Here is a 19,732-nt window from a genome sequence, read left to right on the forward strand (position 1 = left end):
TTGACAAAAAGCCCATTCTCTAGCAACCTCTGAAGCACTCGTCGGACGTGTTGCACATGTTCCTGGAGAGAAGAGGAAAAAATCAATATGTCATCCAGGTAGACATATATGAACTGATCGATCATATCTCGCAACACGTCATTGACCAGTGCCTGGAAAACTGCTGGGAAGTTGGACAGCCCAAACGGCATGACCAAGTATTCAAAGTGCCCCCTAGGGGTGTTAAACGCAGTTTTCCACTCATCCCCCTCCCTGATGCGGACCAAATGATAAGCATTACGCAAATCCAGTTTTGTGAAGATGGATGCTCCCTGTAACCTCTCGAAAGCTGAAGACATCAACGGCAAAGGATAAGTATTCTTTACCGTGATGTTATTCAGCCCTCGGTAATCAATGCAAGGTCGCAGAGAACCATCCTTCTTCCCCACAAAAAAGAACCCCGCCCCCGCCGGAGAAGAGGAAGGGCGAATGAACTTGGTTGCTAGAGAATCAGAAATATATTTCTCCATAGCCTCCCTCTCAGGAATAGAGAGTGAATATAACTTGCCTTTGGGCGGAGACTTACCTGGCAGTAAATCTATCGCACAGTCATAGGGACGATGCGGAGGGAGAGAAGCAGCCCGAGACTTACTGAACACCTCCTTCAGGTCCAGATACTCCGCGGGCACGTTAGACAAATCCCCCGTCTCCTCCTGAAACACAGAAACAGGCACGGACGAACAAGCAGAAACAAGACAAGACTTATGACATTCCTTGCTCCACTCCAGCACAGCTCTATGATGCCAGTCCACTCGGGGGTTGTGTTGGATGAGCCAAGGGTGACCAAGGACGACGGGTGCCAGGGGTGAGTCCAGTATATAGAATGAAATAGTTTCTGAGTGGTTGCCGGATGTGATGAGGGTGATATCTTCAGTGGAAAAGGAAATGGTGGGGAGTTCTTGGCCATTTAGTGCGTGAACAGCGATTCTGTGTGTGAGGGGTTTGAGGGGAATCATGAATTTCTGTGCAAACGTGTGGTCCATAAAATTACCTTCCGCCCCCGAGTCCAGAAGTGCTTGACAGTCGTGCTGGTGGACTGACCATCTTAGTCTTACCGGAAGGAGGGTGGAGGTAGATGTAGACGTAGGTGAGGGCTTCCTGGCGGAGATCCCACCCGATAGTAGCCTCAGATTTACTATCGGGCTTGGCCTTTTACTGGGCAGTTATATGCATAGTGTCCAGCTCCTCCGCAGTACAGGCAAAGGCCCTGGGATCTCCGCCTCTCCCTCTCCTCCCGGGAAAGCCGAGCTCGACCAACCTGCATGGGTTCATGATCGAAAACTGGGCTGACCACGTCCCTGCCGCTGGATCGTGGATCGTTGAATCCTGTGAGCGTGCGGGTGGACGGAGCTCGACGCTCGATCCTTGACAACCGAGCGTCTACCCGCAGCGCGAGATCGATAAGTCCGTTCAGTGTGGTGGGAAGATCCAGGGCGTAGATCTCCTTTTGGACGCGGTCAGCCAACCCATGCAGGAACATGTCCCACTGCGCCTCCTCGTTCCATCCACACTCCGCCGCCAGGGTCCGGAACTCAATTGAGAAATCGGAAACGGATTTCTCACCTTGGCGTAACTCCGCCAACGCCCTGGCAGCTTCTCGTCCTGATACGGCCCGGTCGAAGACCTGTTTCATCTCGGCGGAGAGTGTCCGGAACGAGTTACAGCACGCGTGCTGGCTCTCCCACACCGCCGTTCCCCATAGTGCCGCCTTCCCAGTCAGCAAAGTCAACACGAAGGCTACCTTGGCTGGTTCTGTGTTGAAAGTGCGAGGTTGCAGTGCGAAGTGCATGTCGCAGCGGGCCAAAAACGCTCTGCAGTGAGCCGGCTCCCCAGAGTAGGCTTCTGGGCTGGGTAGGCGAGGTTCTGACTGGGCGGGGTTCTCTGGTGGTGTGGGGGGAACGGCTGGTGCGGGTGGCGCAGCGGGACCACGTAGGCGTTGGATCTGCTGGGTGAGCTCGGACACCTGCGTCACCAGGGCTTGTACTGCGCGACCCGTGTCGCCGATCTCTCTTTCTTGTGAGTCCATTCTCCGAATGCTGTGGTGAATGAACTCCTCCAGGGTCGATGAAGACGCGCTCGCTGCTTCCATTCCACGGTCAGATCGTTCTGTCATGGATACCCAAATAGAGAACAGGAAGCAAATGCGAGTAACAACTTTTATTATAATAATAAGTGCACAGTCACGGGACAAATGGTGGAAACAGTACAAGCCGATGGTGGTGGGTGACGCAGGGACTTCAATGGTCAGGTCCGTGAAGAAGTGCAGAGACGAGAAGACAGTGAGACGACAATAATCCACAAGACGATGAGTAATCCACAGAACAACGGGCAACAGGAACACGAGGCAGGAACACGAGGCAGAAACACGAAGACTGGGTCACCAACACCGACAACATCAAACACGAGACTAGAAGGGACAGTGAATGTGTCTACCGTGACAAATGTAGTACGAACACACCCTACTCTGAGGGCATTACCAATCCAATGGAATCAGCATAACTATTCAAATGCGTATAGTGGCCAGGAACTCTGGTTCCAAGAGCCATCTCAGAGCCATTAAAGAATGTCTCAGTGATCAGACTCATTTAACTTACAATGGAGAAAACAGGATTTGCCAGATTCTCTTGCTGGAAACTGTTTCACAGCTGATATCATTTACCATCCTAACCTGAAATGCTAACTTCAACAAACAGAACTTTCTCAGTTTATATATGATAGTATTAGAAGTTAGATTAAACCTTTTAATAAACTTGTATTCCTTCAAGGGACAAGGGAATATCTCAAGCCATTTATTTCTGGATCGAAACTCTCAGTACTCGTGTCTCAAATGTTTCGGGAACCTCTAGTTACGATACATCTAAATGCTGTTTCAGCTTGGAGAAATGGAAAGCGTGTTTTTTTTTCTTCTTTTTTTTCTAGGTAGGTGGCCAACAATAGGTTGTTGCAGATTTTGGCCTAGGCCAGTGGATTTCAACCTATTCTTATTTAAATAGGTGACTTAAGTTAATTAGTAGAGTACTCTGTGATCTGAGTTGGGTGTGTCCAATAAGGGAAATAAGCAGAACGTGAAGGGTATGCTTCTGAAGTAGTTTGTGGATTCAAGTTTTAAGCATATGCTTGTCCAACACAAAGACATCTGAGCAAAAGAGGGTATGCACGACTCTGGTGGGACTCGAACCCACAACCTTTGAATATCTCCATTCACAATCTAGAAGTCCAATGCGCTATCCATTGCGCCACAGAGCCACACAAGACAAACTTTAAGACGCTATTGCATGCACATCACTTCTTAGATTTCCACATTTTGTGCAGATGCACACTGTTCAGCATGCAAAGATTTACATATGTAAAAGATTAAGTGAGCGGTGCCCACATCCTGTGGCATAGGCACTGCTGCGATTCGTACCCAGGATCTCCTGTTTACTAGACAGGCGCTTTGACCAACTAAGCCACAGCGCCACTTGCTGAACCTTCTACAATGTGTTGCTATAAAAAGTCTAAAAGAGGTAGCAGGTCAGGAAAATAGCTGATTACATCATGAAAGAGGTTAGGGGATTATTTCCAAAACCCGAGGGGCATTCAGGGCTCTGTTGAAGAAAGAGGGAATATCTGAAACTCTCAATACGTGTTTCTGAAATGTTTTTGGAACCTCCAGTTACAATACATCTAAACTCTGTCTCAGCTAGGAGAAATGGAAAGCAATCTCTGCTATGCTTTCAGCTGATCTGAAAGACAAAATCCAGAAAGCTTTTCATGAATTATATATTCATATTTGTAAAGACTGTTTTGAATACATCCAGAGGCTGGATCTCAACAATAGGAAGTAGCAGATTCTGGCCTAAGCCAGTGGTTTTCAAAACATTCTCGAAACCTCCCAGACGCTATACATTTTCGTTATTTACCTTATTTCAAAAGGGTTAATTGAGCTACTTAGTAGAGTACTCTATGATCTGACATGGGTGTGTCCAATAAGGGAGATGAGCAGAATGTGAAGGGTAGGCTTCTGAAGTAGTTTGTGGACCCCAGTTTTAAACAAATGTCTGACTCACAGAGACATCAGAGCAAAAGAGGCCACTGACTATTCTGGTGGGACTCAAAACCACAACCAGGGAATTTCTCCATTCGCATCCCAGAAGTCCAAAGTTCTATCCATTGTACCATAAAATGACACACTTCAGGGAAGTATTGCATGCGCAGCACTTCTTAGTTTTTCCAGTTTTGTGCAGGTAAACACAGTTCGTCATGCAAAGACTTTCATATGTGAAAAGGTTAAGCACTCCCATATCCTGTGCCAAAGGCACTGCTGGGATTTGAACCCAGGATCTCCTGTTTACGAGACAGGCGCTTTGACCAGCTAAGCCACAGATCAGTGAAATTTGTTGGTAAAACAAGTCTAAAAGAGGTAGCACATCAGGAAAACAGCTGATCACGTCATGAAAGAGGTCCCTTAGAGGTAAGAGGATTGTTTCCAAAACACGAGGGCCTTTCACGCCTCAAGGGAATGTCTGAACTCATTTAATTTTGGCTCTACACTCTCGATAGTCATGCCTAAAATGTTTCCTGAGCCTTCTTCTGATATGAAATGGCAAAATCCAGAAAGTTATCCATGTATTATTCTTCATATATGTAAAGACTTTGTTTGTACAAATATCCATAGGCTTGACCATATCAATAGGTAGTAGCAGATTTCAGGCCTAAGCCAGGAGCTTGCAAACCATTCTTGAAGCGCATCTGCACCACATATATATATTTTTTTTATTATCTCTCTCATTTAATACAGGTGAATCAAATTAATGATTGATAAGTAACGTACTCGACGATCTGACTTGGGTGTGCTCAATAAGGAAAAGAAGAAAAATGTGTTGCGTAGGCTTCTGAAAAAGTTGGAAAACCCCAGCTTTAAGCAAATGTCAGTCTGGTAAAGACGTCTGTGCAAAGGGACACCATTCGTGACTCTGGTGGGACCCAAAAAACGACAACCTTTTTAAAACCTTCATTTGCAACCGAGAAGTCCAGCATGTCAGGAGAATAGCTGATTACATCATGAATAGGTCCCTTTGAAGTTACAGGATTATTTCCAAAACCTGAAATGTGTGCAGGCTTCTGTTGAGGGACAAGGGAATATCTCAAGCCATTTATTTCTGGATCGAAATTCTCAGTACTCGTGTCTCAAATGTTTCGGGAACCTCCAGTTACGATACATCTAAATGCTGTTTCAGCTTGGAGAAATGGAAAGCGTGTTTTTTTTTCTTCTTTTTCTTCTAGGTAGGTGGCCAACAATAGGTTGTTGCAGATTTTGGCCTAGGCCAGTGGATTTCAACCTATTCTTATTTAAATAGGTGACTTAAGTTAATTAGTAGAGTACTCTGTGATCTGAGTTGGGTGTGTCCAATAAGGGAAATAAGCAGAACGTGAAGGGTATGCTTCTGAAGTAGTTTGTGGATTCAAGTTTTAAGCATATGCTTGTCCAACACAAAGACATCTGAGCAAAACAGGGTATGCACGACTCTGGTGGGACTCGAACCCACAACCTTTGAATACCTCCATTCACAATCTAGAAGTCCAATGCGCTATCCATTGCGCCACAGAGCCACAAAAGACAAGCTTTAAGACGCTATTGCATGCACATCACTTCTTAGATTTCCACATTTTGTGCAGATGCACACTGTTCAGCATGCAAAGATTTACATATGTAAAAGATTAAGTGAGCGGTGCCCACATCCTGTGGCATAGGCACTGCTGGGATTCGAATCCATGATCTCCTGTTTACTAGACAGTTGTTACAATGTTTTGTTAAGGCTTATATCATTCTTTCATTCTAATGGAATTTCTTGTTAATGCTAATGTAATGTTTTACATGACATTCCTTGAATCTTGTGTCATGACACTCCACCCCATGCCCCCAAACCCATGACATTTCATTCCAAGAAATTTCCAAGAATCCTTGCCATGAAATTCTACTACATCTTCTTCCGGTAAACATCACAACATGTTATTTCGTGAAATTCAGTTGAATCCGATTCAATCAACATGTCCATTTTTTCTGAAATGTCATGACTTGAAATTCCAAGTGCCATAGAATCCCATACATTGCACTAAAGTGTTACTTTAAAGGTCATGTACTGCAGGTCAGTGTTACTTTAATGTTTGGTTAATTCTAGCATGAACTGAATTGCAGTGCTTTGTCAACATTACTGCATTTCTGGAAAAACTTGCCAGAGGGTTAAAGACTCTAGCTTGGGCCCGCAGCCAAAGGTTAGGTTTGTCAGAAGTGGGATTAGAACCCATGCCTCAAGGGGAGACTGCGACCTGAACGCAGCGCCTTAGACCGCTCAGGCATCCTGACATGCCAGCCAGTGATGAGCAGCATTTTTGCAACTACACAGAATGGCAGATGATCTAGAATCTAGGGCTTCACCGCTCACCCGTGTCACAGCACATGCCTCATTGGCGCAGTTAGGCAGCACGTCAGTCTCATAATCTGAAGGTCCTGAGTTCGAGCCTCACACGGGGCAGAATGGTGCTTTTTGATACACGGGACCGTGTAAATAAATGAGCTGCTTTCTGTATTCCCTTTTATGCCTTTGTCCATTTCTTCATATGCACTGTAATTGAAATCCAGTGTTTTTTAAGACTAATGTTGAACAAATGCAGTAATTGTATTACTCTCATATTCATGTCATATGTGTTGGTGTTGTTACAATGTTTTGTTAAGGCTGATATCATTCTTTCATTCTAATGGCATGTCTTGTTAATGCTAATGTAATGTTTTACATGACTTTCCTTGAATCTTGTGTCATGACACTCCACCCCATGCCCCCAAACCCATGACATTTCATTCCAAGAAATTTCCAAGAATCCTTGCCATGAAATTCTACTGCATCTTCTTCCGGTAAACATCACAACATGTTATTTCGTGAAATTCAGTTGAATCCGATTCAATCAACATGTCAATTTTTTCTGAAATGTCATGACTTGAAATTCCAAGTGCCATAGAATCCCATACATTGCACTAAAGTGTTACTATAAAGGTCATGTACTGCAGGTCAGTGTTACTTTAATGTTTGGTTAATTCTAGCATGAACTGAATTGCAGTGCTTTGTCAAAATTACTGCATTTCTGGATAAACTTGCCAGAGCGTTAAAGACTCTAGCTTGAGCCCGCAGCCAAAGGTTAGGTTTGTCAGAAGTGGGATTCGAACCAACGCCTCCAGGGGAGACTGCGACCTGAACGCCAGCTGCCAAAGGATAGTCCGTCAAAATGGGCATAATGTTGAACAATGTTGAACGCCACAGCCAATCACGTCGACGCGCTATAACATTTGCAGCCAATTAGAGAGCGCCATTCTCGACATTATAACATCTGCAGCCAATCAGAGACCGCCATTCTTGACTTTTTCCTTATCATTTTCGACATTTGACCAATCAGAGTACAAGGAAATGTCGATGGCACGTTTATGCTTAGCACCGCTAGGAGGAGGAGTCAGCAAGCTAGCCAAGTGTCAATCAAGTTGCCGAACTGAGCCGAAGGTGTACGAAGTAATGACATATCCTGAGGGGCGTGTCAGAGGTCAAAAAGTTCAGACGTCGAGCATCACTGTCACGGAGGTCAGGCAGCATCATTTTAACGGAGGACTGCGAAACTTATTTTTCGGTAACTTTAACTGTATTTTCGGACAATGTAATTTTATATTTGTATATAATTGTATACTATATTATAATTGTAAATATCGGGTGTGCTTTTTTTAAAGAAATAATTTGTATTATAGTAGTTTTGTTCAAAACGATATAACCTAACCGTTAGCCCCCCAACAAAAAAATGTCTGGCAAAAAATCCCATAAAGCCATGTCAGATACTGACTGGATTGCAAGGCTAAAACAGTTTGCCAGCACAGGAGTTTGGCCATCAAATGAGGGTAACAGGCCAGCTCCTCGACAGAAAAAGTGGCATGACGTGTACCAAAGGGTGAGTGTGCTTTTGTCACCTTTGCATGATGTAATAATTGTAATCCTAATAATTTAATTCTATGTCATCATTATTTATAGATATGTATGTAGATAATGTTGCAGGTATTTGAGATTTATGTTTATTTATGTAAAAAAAAAACTTTTTTTTGCACTGGGAGGATGTTGAGTGAATGGATGTTTTTTTGAAGGTGTGAAATGTTCCTCTCTTGTTCTTTTAAAGGAGGATACAAACTTTACTCACTCTTTATCTCTAATTTTACAGTTTGTATCTCCTCTTCAAAGAACATGAATAAAAATAAATGACACACTACAATAAATTAATGTGGCATTCATACTGATAAGTTAGAAATGCATGTATTCTATATTATATGTGTGATAATGTTTACAGATTGAAAGATGTCCGATGCAGTCTCGCGGCCAGACAACCTTGCTCGGAGCGGTCCCAAAGTGCATATGTGGTTTTCACACTCAAAAGGTAACAATGTAAAGATGTAACTTGTATTTTTATTATATATATATAATTTACTGAACAAATTCTTCTCGTTCAACAATTATTGTAGCCTATGTATTTTTGTGGTTGTCTTAAGCAGGCCACAGCCTCTATTGGACAAGCACCAAGGGTTGTTGAACAACGGTCTGCCGCTACTGGACCAGCACAGGAGGTCATGGCGCAGAGTCAGCGTCAGCTCCCACCCCAGCCTACTTCTAAAATTATACCAAGTTTGTCAAAGGTAATAACATTTTTTTTTTATATAATTGCAGTTTTAATATACGTTTAGTATAAAGGTTTAAGTTCAGTGGAAATGGCTGGTATGTTTTTACACCTACCTGCCAGCTGTCACACCTTGTACAGGGGCGGCTGTAGTCTGCTTATTGGTCAGTTTCACTGTCTCAGGTTGGTTTAGATCAAGTAAAATGGTGAAAGAACAATGTAACCTATGTGATCTCTCTTTCTTCTCTGGGCTCTGCTCTTGCATTCTCCTCTTCCTCTCTAATTGGGCTTTGCCATTATGGGTTAATGGACACTCACGTCCTTCATGGCATCTCTCTTGATTTTTCCAACTGGCTACTGAAGCTACGTCTTTCATTCTGTATTTCTCAGGTAACATTCCACTTATGCACAATTAATTATACACGTATTATTAATTAAGTCATCATGAATCTGCTTTGTTGCCATTTCAAGGGTAACCTTCATTACTGTTAATAAACGCTTTCTCTTACAAACTATGTGCAAACTATTTTTGATTTTAAGTCATTTTTAAAAGGTACTTGTTAAATTACTATATACTCACATTCTAGCAATACCTTCCCAAACATTTTTCTATTCTAACTGTGCTTATTTCAATCTGTATAAGTAGTAGAGTGTGGTAATACACAGACAAAAAAATAAGTTAAAGAAAGAAAACAGGTCCTCTAGTTATATAATGAATGATAGGATCAATAGATATTTTCTCATTTTACATTTTATTATATTTTTGGCCAATGTGCTGTTACAATTCAATTTGTATTTTCATTGAAATTGTTTTGCCCTTTTTTAGTTTACCAAGCCAAGATTTGGTGGGTCCCACATTGCTGCTGCAAAGCCAAATCTGAGTGTGGCTAGGAGACCATCTCAGGCTGTTGACCAACCCAGCGCAGCAGTGTCCAGTGCCCCTACACCAAGCACCACTGTCTCTGTAAGTACTGGCATAATCCACATTGCATTCTAAGACAAATTCCACATCTGTGCACTTTTTAGAAACTTGCATTCTAAGACACATTCCACATCTGTGCACTTTTTAGAAATATATTTTGTATGCAGGAAATCTTATCATAATGAATTAAGAGCAATACTATACAGTTTTCACACAATATGCAGTCAGTGAACACATTTCCACAATGCTTACATTTTCGTAACAGACAAGCTATGCCTCCCAACAAAATTATGGATTGTTTTTGTAGAATTTACAAATGTTAACACACACCACCCCACAATAGCAAAAACAATATTCCAAACCTTAGATACAGTATAAAAACCTCTGCTTCTTCAATGATATCAGTTCAAAAACAATATATCTCAGCTGATAATAAACAAACAATTGAATAATTGACACACACCTGATTTATGTTGTGTAAATTGGGCCAACCATAGCTGATTCCAGTCTGGATTAGACTCAGTGGCAGGGGTTATTTTTTTCTGTTACATTGACACTTATACAGTAAAAGGAGGACTTTGAGGAGTGATGTTTTTGGAAACAGAAAAAGACAAACACTGTAATGTCTGGACGAGGAAGAGTAAGAGCAAGGGGCCCAGGGAGAAGAGCAGGCCCAGTGAGAGATGCAGTGAGATGTGCAGTGAGATGTGCAGTGAGAGGTGCAGTGAGAGGTGCAGTGAGAGGTGCAGTGAGATGTGCAGTGACAGATGCAGTGAGAGGTGCAGTGAGATATGCAGTGAGAGGTGCAGTGAGAGGTGCAGTGAGAGGTGCAGTGAGATGTGCAGTGAGATGTGCAGTGAGAGGTGCAGTGAGAGATGCAGTGAGATGTGCAGTGAGAGGTGCAGTGAGAGATGCAGTGAGATGTGCAGTGAGAGGTGCAGTGAGAGGTGCAGTGAGATGTGCAGTGAGATGTGCAGTGAGAGGTGCAGTGAGAGATGCAGTGAGATGTGCAGTGAGATGTGCAGTGAGAGGTGCAGTCAGAGATGCAGTGAGATGTGCAGTGAGATGTGCAGTGAGATGTGCAGTGGGAGGAGCAGGGCCAGGGAGAAGAGCAGGCCTAAGGAGAGGGCAATGTAGAGGTGTAAGAATGTGAGGTGGTGGCATTCCAAGGGCTGCAAGAATAGTAGTCAGTGATGAAATTCGTGCCACTATCATTGACCATGTAATCAAAAACGGTCTTTCGCTAAGAGAGGCTGGTAAACAGTAAAGGGGAAAAAAAACTTATTTGCTTTTTACTGGAATACTGTACATGTGGACATACAGTTCCCAACCAATAAATTTAGTGTAAAAATGGTGGATTGCATGTTTTGTATGCAAATACCTGTAAAACTGAAACACAAAAGTCTATGAAGTTTTTGTAATACAATAGCCAGTATTTTGAAACCTGGTGTACTTTGATTGACTGCATGTACCTTGTGAAGTGTAAACAAGTGTTATTCTTTGACAGAATAATTTCATTCTGAGTCAGATTTCCAGTGTTTTGGTAAAGTTAGTGTGTGCAGAGAAAGATGTGTTCTATTTTGAAATGAAGAGTTAGTATATATTTACAGTTTTTTTCAATTGTTTACACGCAATTTTGAAAACCGGGTTCTTTTTTTCAAAATGTAATCACAATTATCCAAACACCACACTCAATTGGCATAATTCCTAGATTGTTTGGAAAATGACACACTTCTGTCAAAACATACACACTTCAGTCAAAAGATATACACATATTTGTGAAAATGCTATTAGTTTTCATTTAACCAACACAGTCCTCAATGATCAGACACTATTGTAACCAGTTTCACACTGCTGTGATAAATAAAAAACACATTTGTAAAAATACTATTTTTAGGAAATAGCATGTGCTAGATTTTTGGCCAGACATTGTTATGTAAGGGATAATTTAGATGAAAAAAAAAAATTGTGACAAACAAACAACATTCTTCATGATTAGTTTGAGATATAGGGAGAATGTACACAAATAGGCCTACTATAAACTTACCAAGCACTGCACAACACTGATTTCTGCAGACTCATATTTCAAGTATTTATTTACAGTATTTCTTACCATAATCAGTTACAGTAATCAACCAACAATGAAATCAATGAAAAAAATAAAATCTGTAGACAAATTAAAATTACTGCATGAAGTACATACAGTTTGACTCTGAAGAAAAACTGCTGTAAAAGCAACAAGAATACTGTAACTATTCAGTTACAGTATCAACCAGAGATTTGGTTGAACTCTTTGTCCAGCTTCCATCGGTGTCAGTCCATGGTCCCTCTACCTCCTTCACCTCTTCCTCTACCTCCTTCTCCTCTTCCTCTACCTCCTTCTCCTCTTCCTCTACCTCCTTCTCCTCTTCCTCTACCTCCTTCATCTCCTCTTTGAGCCCCCCCTCTTATTCTCACTCTTCTTCTTCTTCTTCTTCTTCTAGCTCCTTCCATTTTTGTTGAAGACAGGTGAACTCACCTGCTGCCTTTTATAGCACTCCTGAGTAATGCGTTTTCAAATTAGCACATGTGTGCTTCCACGCCTGATGGATGTGCATATCCAATTCATTCATTAGTGTGGTAAATGGCAATCCGGGGCTTTGTAATGACAAGGAAGTAACCTCACAATCCTTATCTGTGTCTAAGGTGTGAAAATGTGTGTAGAGTTTTACAAATCACCGTGTGTAATGTTTTGCTATAAGGGTAAGGCAGACATTGTGTGTAATGTTGTGCAAATCTGCGGAGGGGTTTTGCTCATTGGAGTAGAATTTTGCAAATTGTGAGGACATTTTTATTTTAGTGTGTAAACAATCATAAAAATCTGTATCAAAATGTGTTATTGAGAAGAAAATTATCCATTTGGCCAATTGTGTTTTGTTGGTGTGAGTCTGTGTTAAGAGTTTAGGAAAAAGTATCTGAAGTATGGGTAAGCGCTTGTTAGCGATTGAAAAAAACTGTAAATACTTTTGAAAACAGATTCAAATAAGCGGCAATCCTAAATTGCAATATTATTTCCCAAAATTACTGTTTTTGACTGTATTTTAATCATATTTCAAAAACAAAAAGAATCTTACTGAACATAGACCTTTAAACAGTATAGTATAATTCCATCTAGGATTAGTTAAAATTATTGGACAGTTATGACTGTTTCTTTCTCTTGTTATATATGCAACATATATTATATTTCATTGCATGTTGTCTCGGTAAGAAATTTCAAATTTTATTGGTCCAAAATAATTGAATTTGCATATTACCTGTCACAACTCACACAAATTAGTGCTAGCAGCTGACACAATTCTGAAAACTATTGGAACAAATGTATACATTTTATTCTATAACCTTAAGTACGTATTTGACATCCAATATTTTCTATTTTATATGAGGGTAGTCTTGGATAGATAAAGTGGTAATTAAATAAATGACCTGCTAGACTAAATGTTTTGTCTTTTTCATTCACAGACTACTCCTTCGGGGGCATTACTGCAAGATGCATCTCTAGTTCGATTGCATCGTTTGTGGTCGGACACTTTGCCACCAGAGGATCACAGGTGGATTGCCAGCAGGCTTTTTAAAATGGGGCCCAAGGGAAAACCAGAGCTTCGAGACAACCTACAGCTCTGGTATTACCCACCACAACCAGCACTTATTTACAACCAGGCTCCAGCTCCAGACAGATTTTTTGTCATGCTCTGTTGCTGTGGATGCCGTACAAGCTGTGGAAGATCAAGGCTCTCTGTCCCAATTCTGCCTGCGGGCAGCATCAGCTGACTGGAGGCGGTCTGCACAAAAGGGCACGGCAGGTTCTGGACATCGATAGGATGTACAACATGGTCACAGAAACCCTCATCTGTACCAAGTGTAAAGCCTCGCATGTGTCCTGGAGTCAGACTGTCCTGCAACAGCTGGATCTGGGCAATCGCTCTGAATTTCGGGTCATCCTCACGCGGAAGTAAGGGCACTTTAATTCCACATCCAGTTGATAGCCCATCATCACATATGTTTGCAAATACTTTACAAATCAATTGTGTAAAATATATGAATGTGTGGATTTAGCTTTTCCTAAGGTATGCCTGTGATATGAGAGTCATTCGGCTCCTGCGTGAGCGTGGCCTAGGCAACAGTCCCGTGTCATCAAACAGCTGCGTGAGAACCACAGTGAGGAGTGGCTCCAGCGTATGGCCCGGTACACCACCCAATGTGTGGACTTCCTCAAACGACCCGGGGTGTTGCAAATACAATTCCAGGAACCCCCAGAGCCTACAGTGGTCCCAAGCTGCAAGTGGCTGCTCACCGTGTACAGCCAAGACATCCTGACAAGGCTGGATGAAATCCATGCAAGGATAACATCTACGTATGGTTCAGTCTTGAAGATGGATTCCACTAAAAAGGTTAGCAGGGGATTTTTGTTAATTTATGGTGTTTACTGTTATATCATTATCAGAGCATGAGTATCATATTCTACATGGTGTGATGTTTCATTGCATTGCATGCTTCCTGTCATCTACTGCAGATCACTAAGAAGCTGGCTGGGACGGCAAGGGGAACGGGACTCTGGCTTACCACTGTTGGCAATGAGTTTGGTCAGGTGCTCATGAGTGTGCTGACAGCACAGGAAGGAGCAGGACTGGACATGATGGTCGATGGTCTGGTGAAAAGGTACCAGCAGGCTAGTGTGGATCCACCTGCTGTTTTGTACGTGGACTGTGGCTGCTGCACTGATGTGGGTGAGACCAAGCTGAAAACCAGATTCAGAGGGTGGCCTGATCTCATGATTCGCTTGGACATCTGGCATTTTATGCGCAGGATTGCCATGGGGTGTACAACTGATGCCCATCAGCTGTATCCCATCTTCATGTCACGGCTGTCAGCGTGCATTTTTGAGTGGGATGCGGCTGATGTTTCTATGCTTCGCAAAGCAAAGAGAGAACTGTTGATATCCCAGGGTTGGCCTGCGCTGACAGATGAAGATGTCAACAAGCATCTTACCAGGAATGAGCTGGCACTCCATTGCCGGAGGAGGACCTGTGGAGAGGAGACTACCATCCATCTCCTTGAGCGGCTGCTTACAGAGCTCCTGAGCAGCAAGGGCAAAGACTCCCTGGGTGTTCCTCTCCTGGACCGAGAAAGGATGGAGCACATCTGGAATGTCCAGAAGAAGCATGTGAAATGCATTCAAGACCCCCCTGGTGTTGTGCTCTATACAGAGACAGGGAGCCTAAACAAGGGAGGTGTGCTTCTGAAGACCTACAGATGTGCCAGAGGCTCCACTTCTCTCGAGTCCTTTCATTTACACCTGAACCGTTTCATCCCAGGTATTGTCTTTGTCACACACACTGTGCAGGTGTAAAGAAAGAGCATTAAGTGTTTTTGTGTGTTCCTTTAACACCTCCTAAACACTGTTGTGTCTATTTACAGGGACCAGTGCAAACAGTCTGAACTTTCAGATTTATCTGCTGGAGGGTCTACACCGGTGGAACCAGGACCGGGAGGCTGCTTCCCTGTCATCGGAGCCATCAGCTTTGCGCAGCTACACAGGAGAACTTGTTCACTGTGTAAACGGCAATTATGAAAAGCTGTTTGGCAGGAAAGTGGTTCCCACGTTTTGTCCCCCTGCATGTTACACCGGTGAGAATTGTTTTATATATTTTTTATTTTATCAACTTGCAATTTCTGTGTAACCTCCGTCTATATGTCAGATTTAACCCTATAGAGTCGATTGTATCATAATTGATATGCAAGTTTCTAAAGGACTCTAAATGATCAACATGATCAAAAATTTTTAGGAAACATGCCCTCTGTCGTCTGATTGATTATAGTCTTTTAGTATAATTGTAAAAGTGTCCACCTTCAGCTCGTGCTTCACGTTTCTTTTCATTGTAAAACCTTTACTGATTTTATAAAGTAATTGTAAGAATAACTTTTATATTGTTAGTAATATTTAATGACTAGTTACTAGACTGAAGCAGCTTGGGTTCACTTGATTAGAAAATCATGTTACATGTAAATATCAAAATGATCATCAGACTTTTCTCTCAATCATCATTGTATTGCATTTCATTTCATGTTTTTCCCCCATAATTAAACGTGTTTGGCCTCTTAATAAAACTGTTTTGTTTTTTTTCTCCTTGACGATGAGCTCTATATTCTCACACTATATTGTCATGATCCCGGTATCCTCCTCTTACACTCTACCACCCTCTCCTGGTCACATTCTTTATTACATCCATTTACACACACACATTCCCATTCATTATCTCTGCCGCTCTCAGCTGTCTCTCATCACCTCATCACTCTCCCTCTTCTCCTCCCCAGCTGGTTCCCTCTTTCTCTGATTAGACTCTCTATTTCTAGTCTTCCCTGTCCTTTGTTCTTTGTCAGATTATTGCCATAGGTTACGTACCTGTGTACCTGCTGAACCAAGCCCTGTCGTATCGTGTCCTGTCTGGTGCGTGCCTCAATCTGTCTACCGTGTTACCTCGTCTCTGCTTTGTTACTTCTTCAGCTAACGTGAGTGGTCAAGGATTGGCGTTCCCGTGCTCTCTACGGACCCAGCCTGTCTCATCCTCCGGGGATTTCCCGTTGCCGGTCCTGACCGTACATTTCTGTTCTATTACTGAGAGACTTTCCGTTTTCCTTTGGATGAGACTTTCTTCAGTTGGATTTATTCGCCTTATGTGCCACCTGTGTTATTTTGCCTGAGCTAATAAACTTTGTCAAACTGCCCTTTGCTTTTGGGTCCTCTCTCCTACACGTGACAGAATAATCTGACCAGAAATGGACCCAGCAAGGGAGAGTCCTCTTCAATCTGCACTTGAGATCCAGGGAGCCATGCTGGGCCGTCATGAGGATGAACTGGCCGCCGCTCACCATGCCATGGATTCTCTTGCTACTCGCATGACCGATATCTCACAACAGCTTAATCACCTCCGAGTGGAATCCTCCACCTCTAGAAGCCGTGACACGCCTGAGCCGAGAGTGAACAACCCGCCGTGCTATTCCGGTGAGCCCAAGGAATGTAGATCCTTTTTGACTCAGTGTGAGGTTGTCTTTTCACTACAGACTTCCAAATACGCTGAGGATCGCTCTCGCATCGCCTTCGTCATCTCCTTGCTGGCTGGCCGGGCGCGGGAGTGGGGAACAGCTGTGTGGAGTTCGGAGGCTGACTGTCTCAGCCGTTATTCCTCCTTCAAGGAGGAGATGCTGCGGGTTTTTGACCGTTCTGCATTCGGAGCGGAGGCTTCCCGTCTTTTGTCTACGCTTCGTCAAGGGAGAAGGTCAGCAGCAGATTTTTCGATTGAATTTCGTACCTTATCTGCTTCATGTGACTGGAACGAGCCTGCCTTAGTAGCCCGTTTCCTCGAAGGGCTCAATGCTGACATTAAGGATGAGATCCTCGCCCGTGAATCACCCACTCGACTGGATCCTCTTATTGATATGGCCATTCGTGTGGAGAGGCGCTTCGACATGCGCCGCCGCAGCCGCAGCCTTGAGAGGGCACTTTTCTCTACCCCGGCTCGCTCTTCTACACCGCCGCCTTTCACTGACTCCGAGCCTATGCAGCTGGGTGGTTTACGAATCTCCGCGGCCGAACGCCAGCGCCGTATAACGGCTCGTCTCTGCATGTACTGCGCTTCCGCCTCCCATCGTGTCGCCTCCTGCCCGGTAAAAGCCAAGGCTCACCAGTAGAGAGAGGGTTACTGGTGAGCGCTTCAACCCTAGACCCTCCGTCACGCGCACGCACTACTTTCTCTGCCCTTCTCCGCTGGCCAGGGTTTTCCACCTCCTGTCCGGTTTTGATCGATTCGGGAGCCGAGGGAAATTTTGTGGATGAGACTTGGGCTCGAGAACAGGGGATTGCCCTCATTGAACGTAAAGACTCCACCCCTGTCCACGCCCTTGATGGTAGTATCCTCTCTAGAGTGCGCTTTGCCACTGCTCCGGTGAGTCTCACCATCTCTGGTAATCATCAAGAGACAATTTCTTTTCTAGTTTTGCATTCTCCTTTTAACCCTGTTGTTTTAGGACATCCCTGGTTAGTCGAGCATAATCCTCAGATTAACTGGTCTAGAGGTTCAATTCTTTCATGGAATTTGTCGTGTCATGTCAAGTGTTTGATGTCTGCTGTTTCTCCTGTCTCTTCTGTCTCTGTCTTTCAGGAGGAGCCGGGTGATTTGTCCGGGGTCCCGCGGGAGTACCATGATCTTCGAGCGGTCTTCAGTCGTTCCAGGGCCACTTCTCTTCCTCCCCATCGACCGTATGACTGCGCTATCGACCTCCTTCCTGGCACCACCCCTCCCCGGGGTAGACTTTACTCTCTCTCCGCCCCCGAACGCGAAGCTCTAGAGAAGTATCTTTCTGACTCGCTCGAAGCTGGTACCATTGTGTCTTCCTCCTCCCCTGCCGGTGCGGGTTTTTTCTTCGTTAAAAAGAAGGATGGTACATTACGCCCCTGCATAGATTATCGAGGCTTGAATGACATCACGGTCAAGAACCGTTATCCCTTGCCTCTCATGTCTTCTGCCTTCGAAATCTTGCAGGGGGCCAAGATCTTTTCTAAACTAGATCTTCGTAATGCTTACCACCTTGTCCGCATTAGGGAGGGGGACGAGTGGAAGACGGCGTTTAACACCCCCTTAGGACACTTTGAATATCGCGTTCTTCCTTTCGGGCTGGTCAACGCTCCCGCCGTGTTCCAGGCGTTAATTAACGACGTGCTCAGAGACATGTTGAACATTTTCGTTTTTGTCTACCTTGACGATATTTTAATTTTCTCTCCCTCTCTCCAAGTACACACTCTACACGTTCGACAAGTTCTCCAACGTCTCCTCGAGAACCGACTGTTTGTTAAGGCCGAGAAATGTACCTTCCACGCGCAGTCCATCTCATTTCTTGGTTCGGTAATTTCCGCTGAGGGCGTTAGCATGGATTCCTCCAAGGTCCGTGCGGTCACGGAATGGCCAGTGCCTGAGTCGCGCGTTGCTCTTCAACGTTTTTTAGGCTTTGCAAATTTTTATCGTCGGTTTATCCGTAACTTTAGTCAGATCGCCGCCCCTCTATCTGCCCTCACGTCCGCCAGGGTCCGATTTTCCTGGTCGGAGGGAGCTCAGACAGCTTTTGATCGCCTCAAGTCCCTTTTTTCCTCCGCCCCGATCTTACGAACTCCTGATATCTCTAGACAGTTCATTGTTGAAGTTGATGCATCAGAGGTGGGCGTTGGAGCTATTCTCTCCCAACGCTCATCTTCTGATGAGAAGGTTCATCCCTGCGCCTACTATTCGCATCGTCTTTCGCCCGCCGAACGAAATTATGATGTTGGCAATCGCGAGTTATTGGCCATCCGTTTAGCTCTCGGAGAGTGGCGTCACTGGCTTGAGGGTGCCTCAGTCCCGTTCGTTGTCTGGACGGACCATAGAAATTTAGAGTACATTCGTTCCGCGAAGAGGCTCTGCGCTCGTCAGGCTCGTTGGGCACTTTTCTTTACGCGTTTCGATTTTTCCATCTCCTTCCGCCCCGGGTCTAAGAACCTCAAGCCTGATGCTCTTTCGCGACAGTTTGCTTCCCCAGAGGTTGTTCCCAATAAGGAGGAGATCCTTCCTCAGGGCGTGGTGGTGGGCGCAGCTGTCTGGGGAATAGAACGTTTGGTCAAGCGCTCTCTGGCCCACGCCGTTACTCCTCGTCTTTGTCCTAAGGGTCTTTTGTACGTTCCTCCTTCTGCTCGTCTCGCGGTCTTTCAGTGGGGCCATTCATCCAAACTGTTTGCCCATCCCGGCGTTAGGGGCACGCTCGCCGCGGTCCGCCAAAGATTCTGGTGGCCCTCTCGTGAGCGCGACATTCGCCGTTTCGTCGCTTCGTGTGCCGTTTGCGCTCAGACTAAATCTGGTAATTCTCCCCCGGCCGGGTTGCTGCGTCCCCTTCCGTTACCGTCTCGCCCATGGTCTCACGTCGCCATGGACTTTATCACGGGTCTCCCCTCCTCTGAGGGGAACACCGTGATACTTACTGTCGTTGATCGTTTTTCTAAGACCGCCCGCTTTATTCCTTTACCTAAACTCC

At 44.3% G+C, this 19,732-nt stretch overlaps 3 non-coding genes across 3 annotated transcripts; all 3 read right to left on the bottom strand.

The window, feature by feature from the left end:
• Nucleotides 1-3,196: 3,196 nt before the first annotated feature.
• Nucleotides 3,197-3,285, bottom strand: trnar-ucu (transfer RNA arginine (anticodon UCU)). Its single transcript is given in 2 exon segments — nt 3,197-3,232; nt 3,249-3,285. It is a non-coding gene; the product is annotated as a tRNA-Arg (tRNA).
• A 139-nt stretch (nt 3,286-3,424) lies between these two features.
• On the bottom strand, nt 3,425-3,498 carry trnat-agu (transfer RNA threonine (anticodon AGU)). Its single transcript has one exon. It is a non-coding gene; the product is annotated as a tRNA-Thr (tRNA).
• Nucleotides 3,499-5,542: 2,044 nt separating this feature from the next.
• trnar-ucu (transfer RNA arginine (anticodon UCU)) lies at nt 5,543-5,631 on the bottom strand. Its single transcript is given in 2 exon segments — nt 5,543-5,578; nt 5,595-5,631. It is a non-coding gene; the product is annotated as a tRNA-Arg (tRNA).
• Between the last annotated feature and the right edge of the window lie 14,101 nt (nt 5,632-19,732).

The sequence above is a fragment of the Siphateles boraxobius genome, unplaced genomic scaffold (genome assembly GCF_051911475.1).
Source record: "Siphateles boraxobius isolate OS27281-9 unplaced genomic scaffold, OSU_SipBor_1 63, whole genome shotgun sequence".
NCBI lineage: Eukaryota > Metazoa > Chordata > Actinopteri > Cypriniformes > Leuciscidae > Siphateles > Siphateles boraxobius.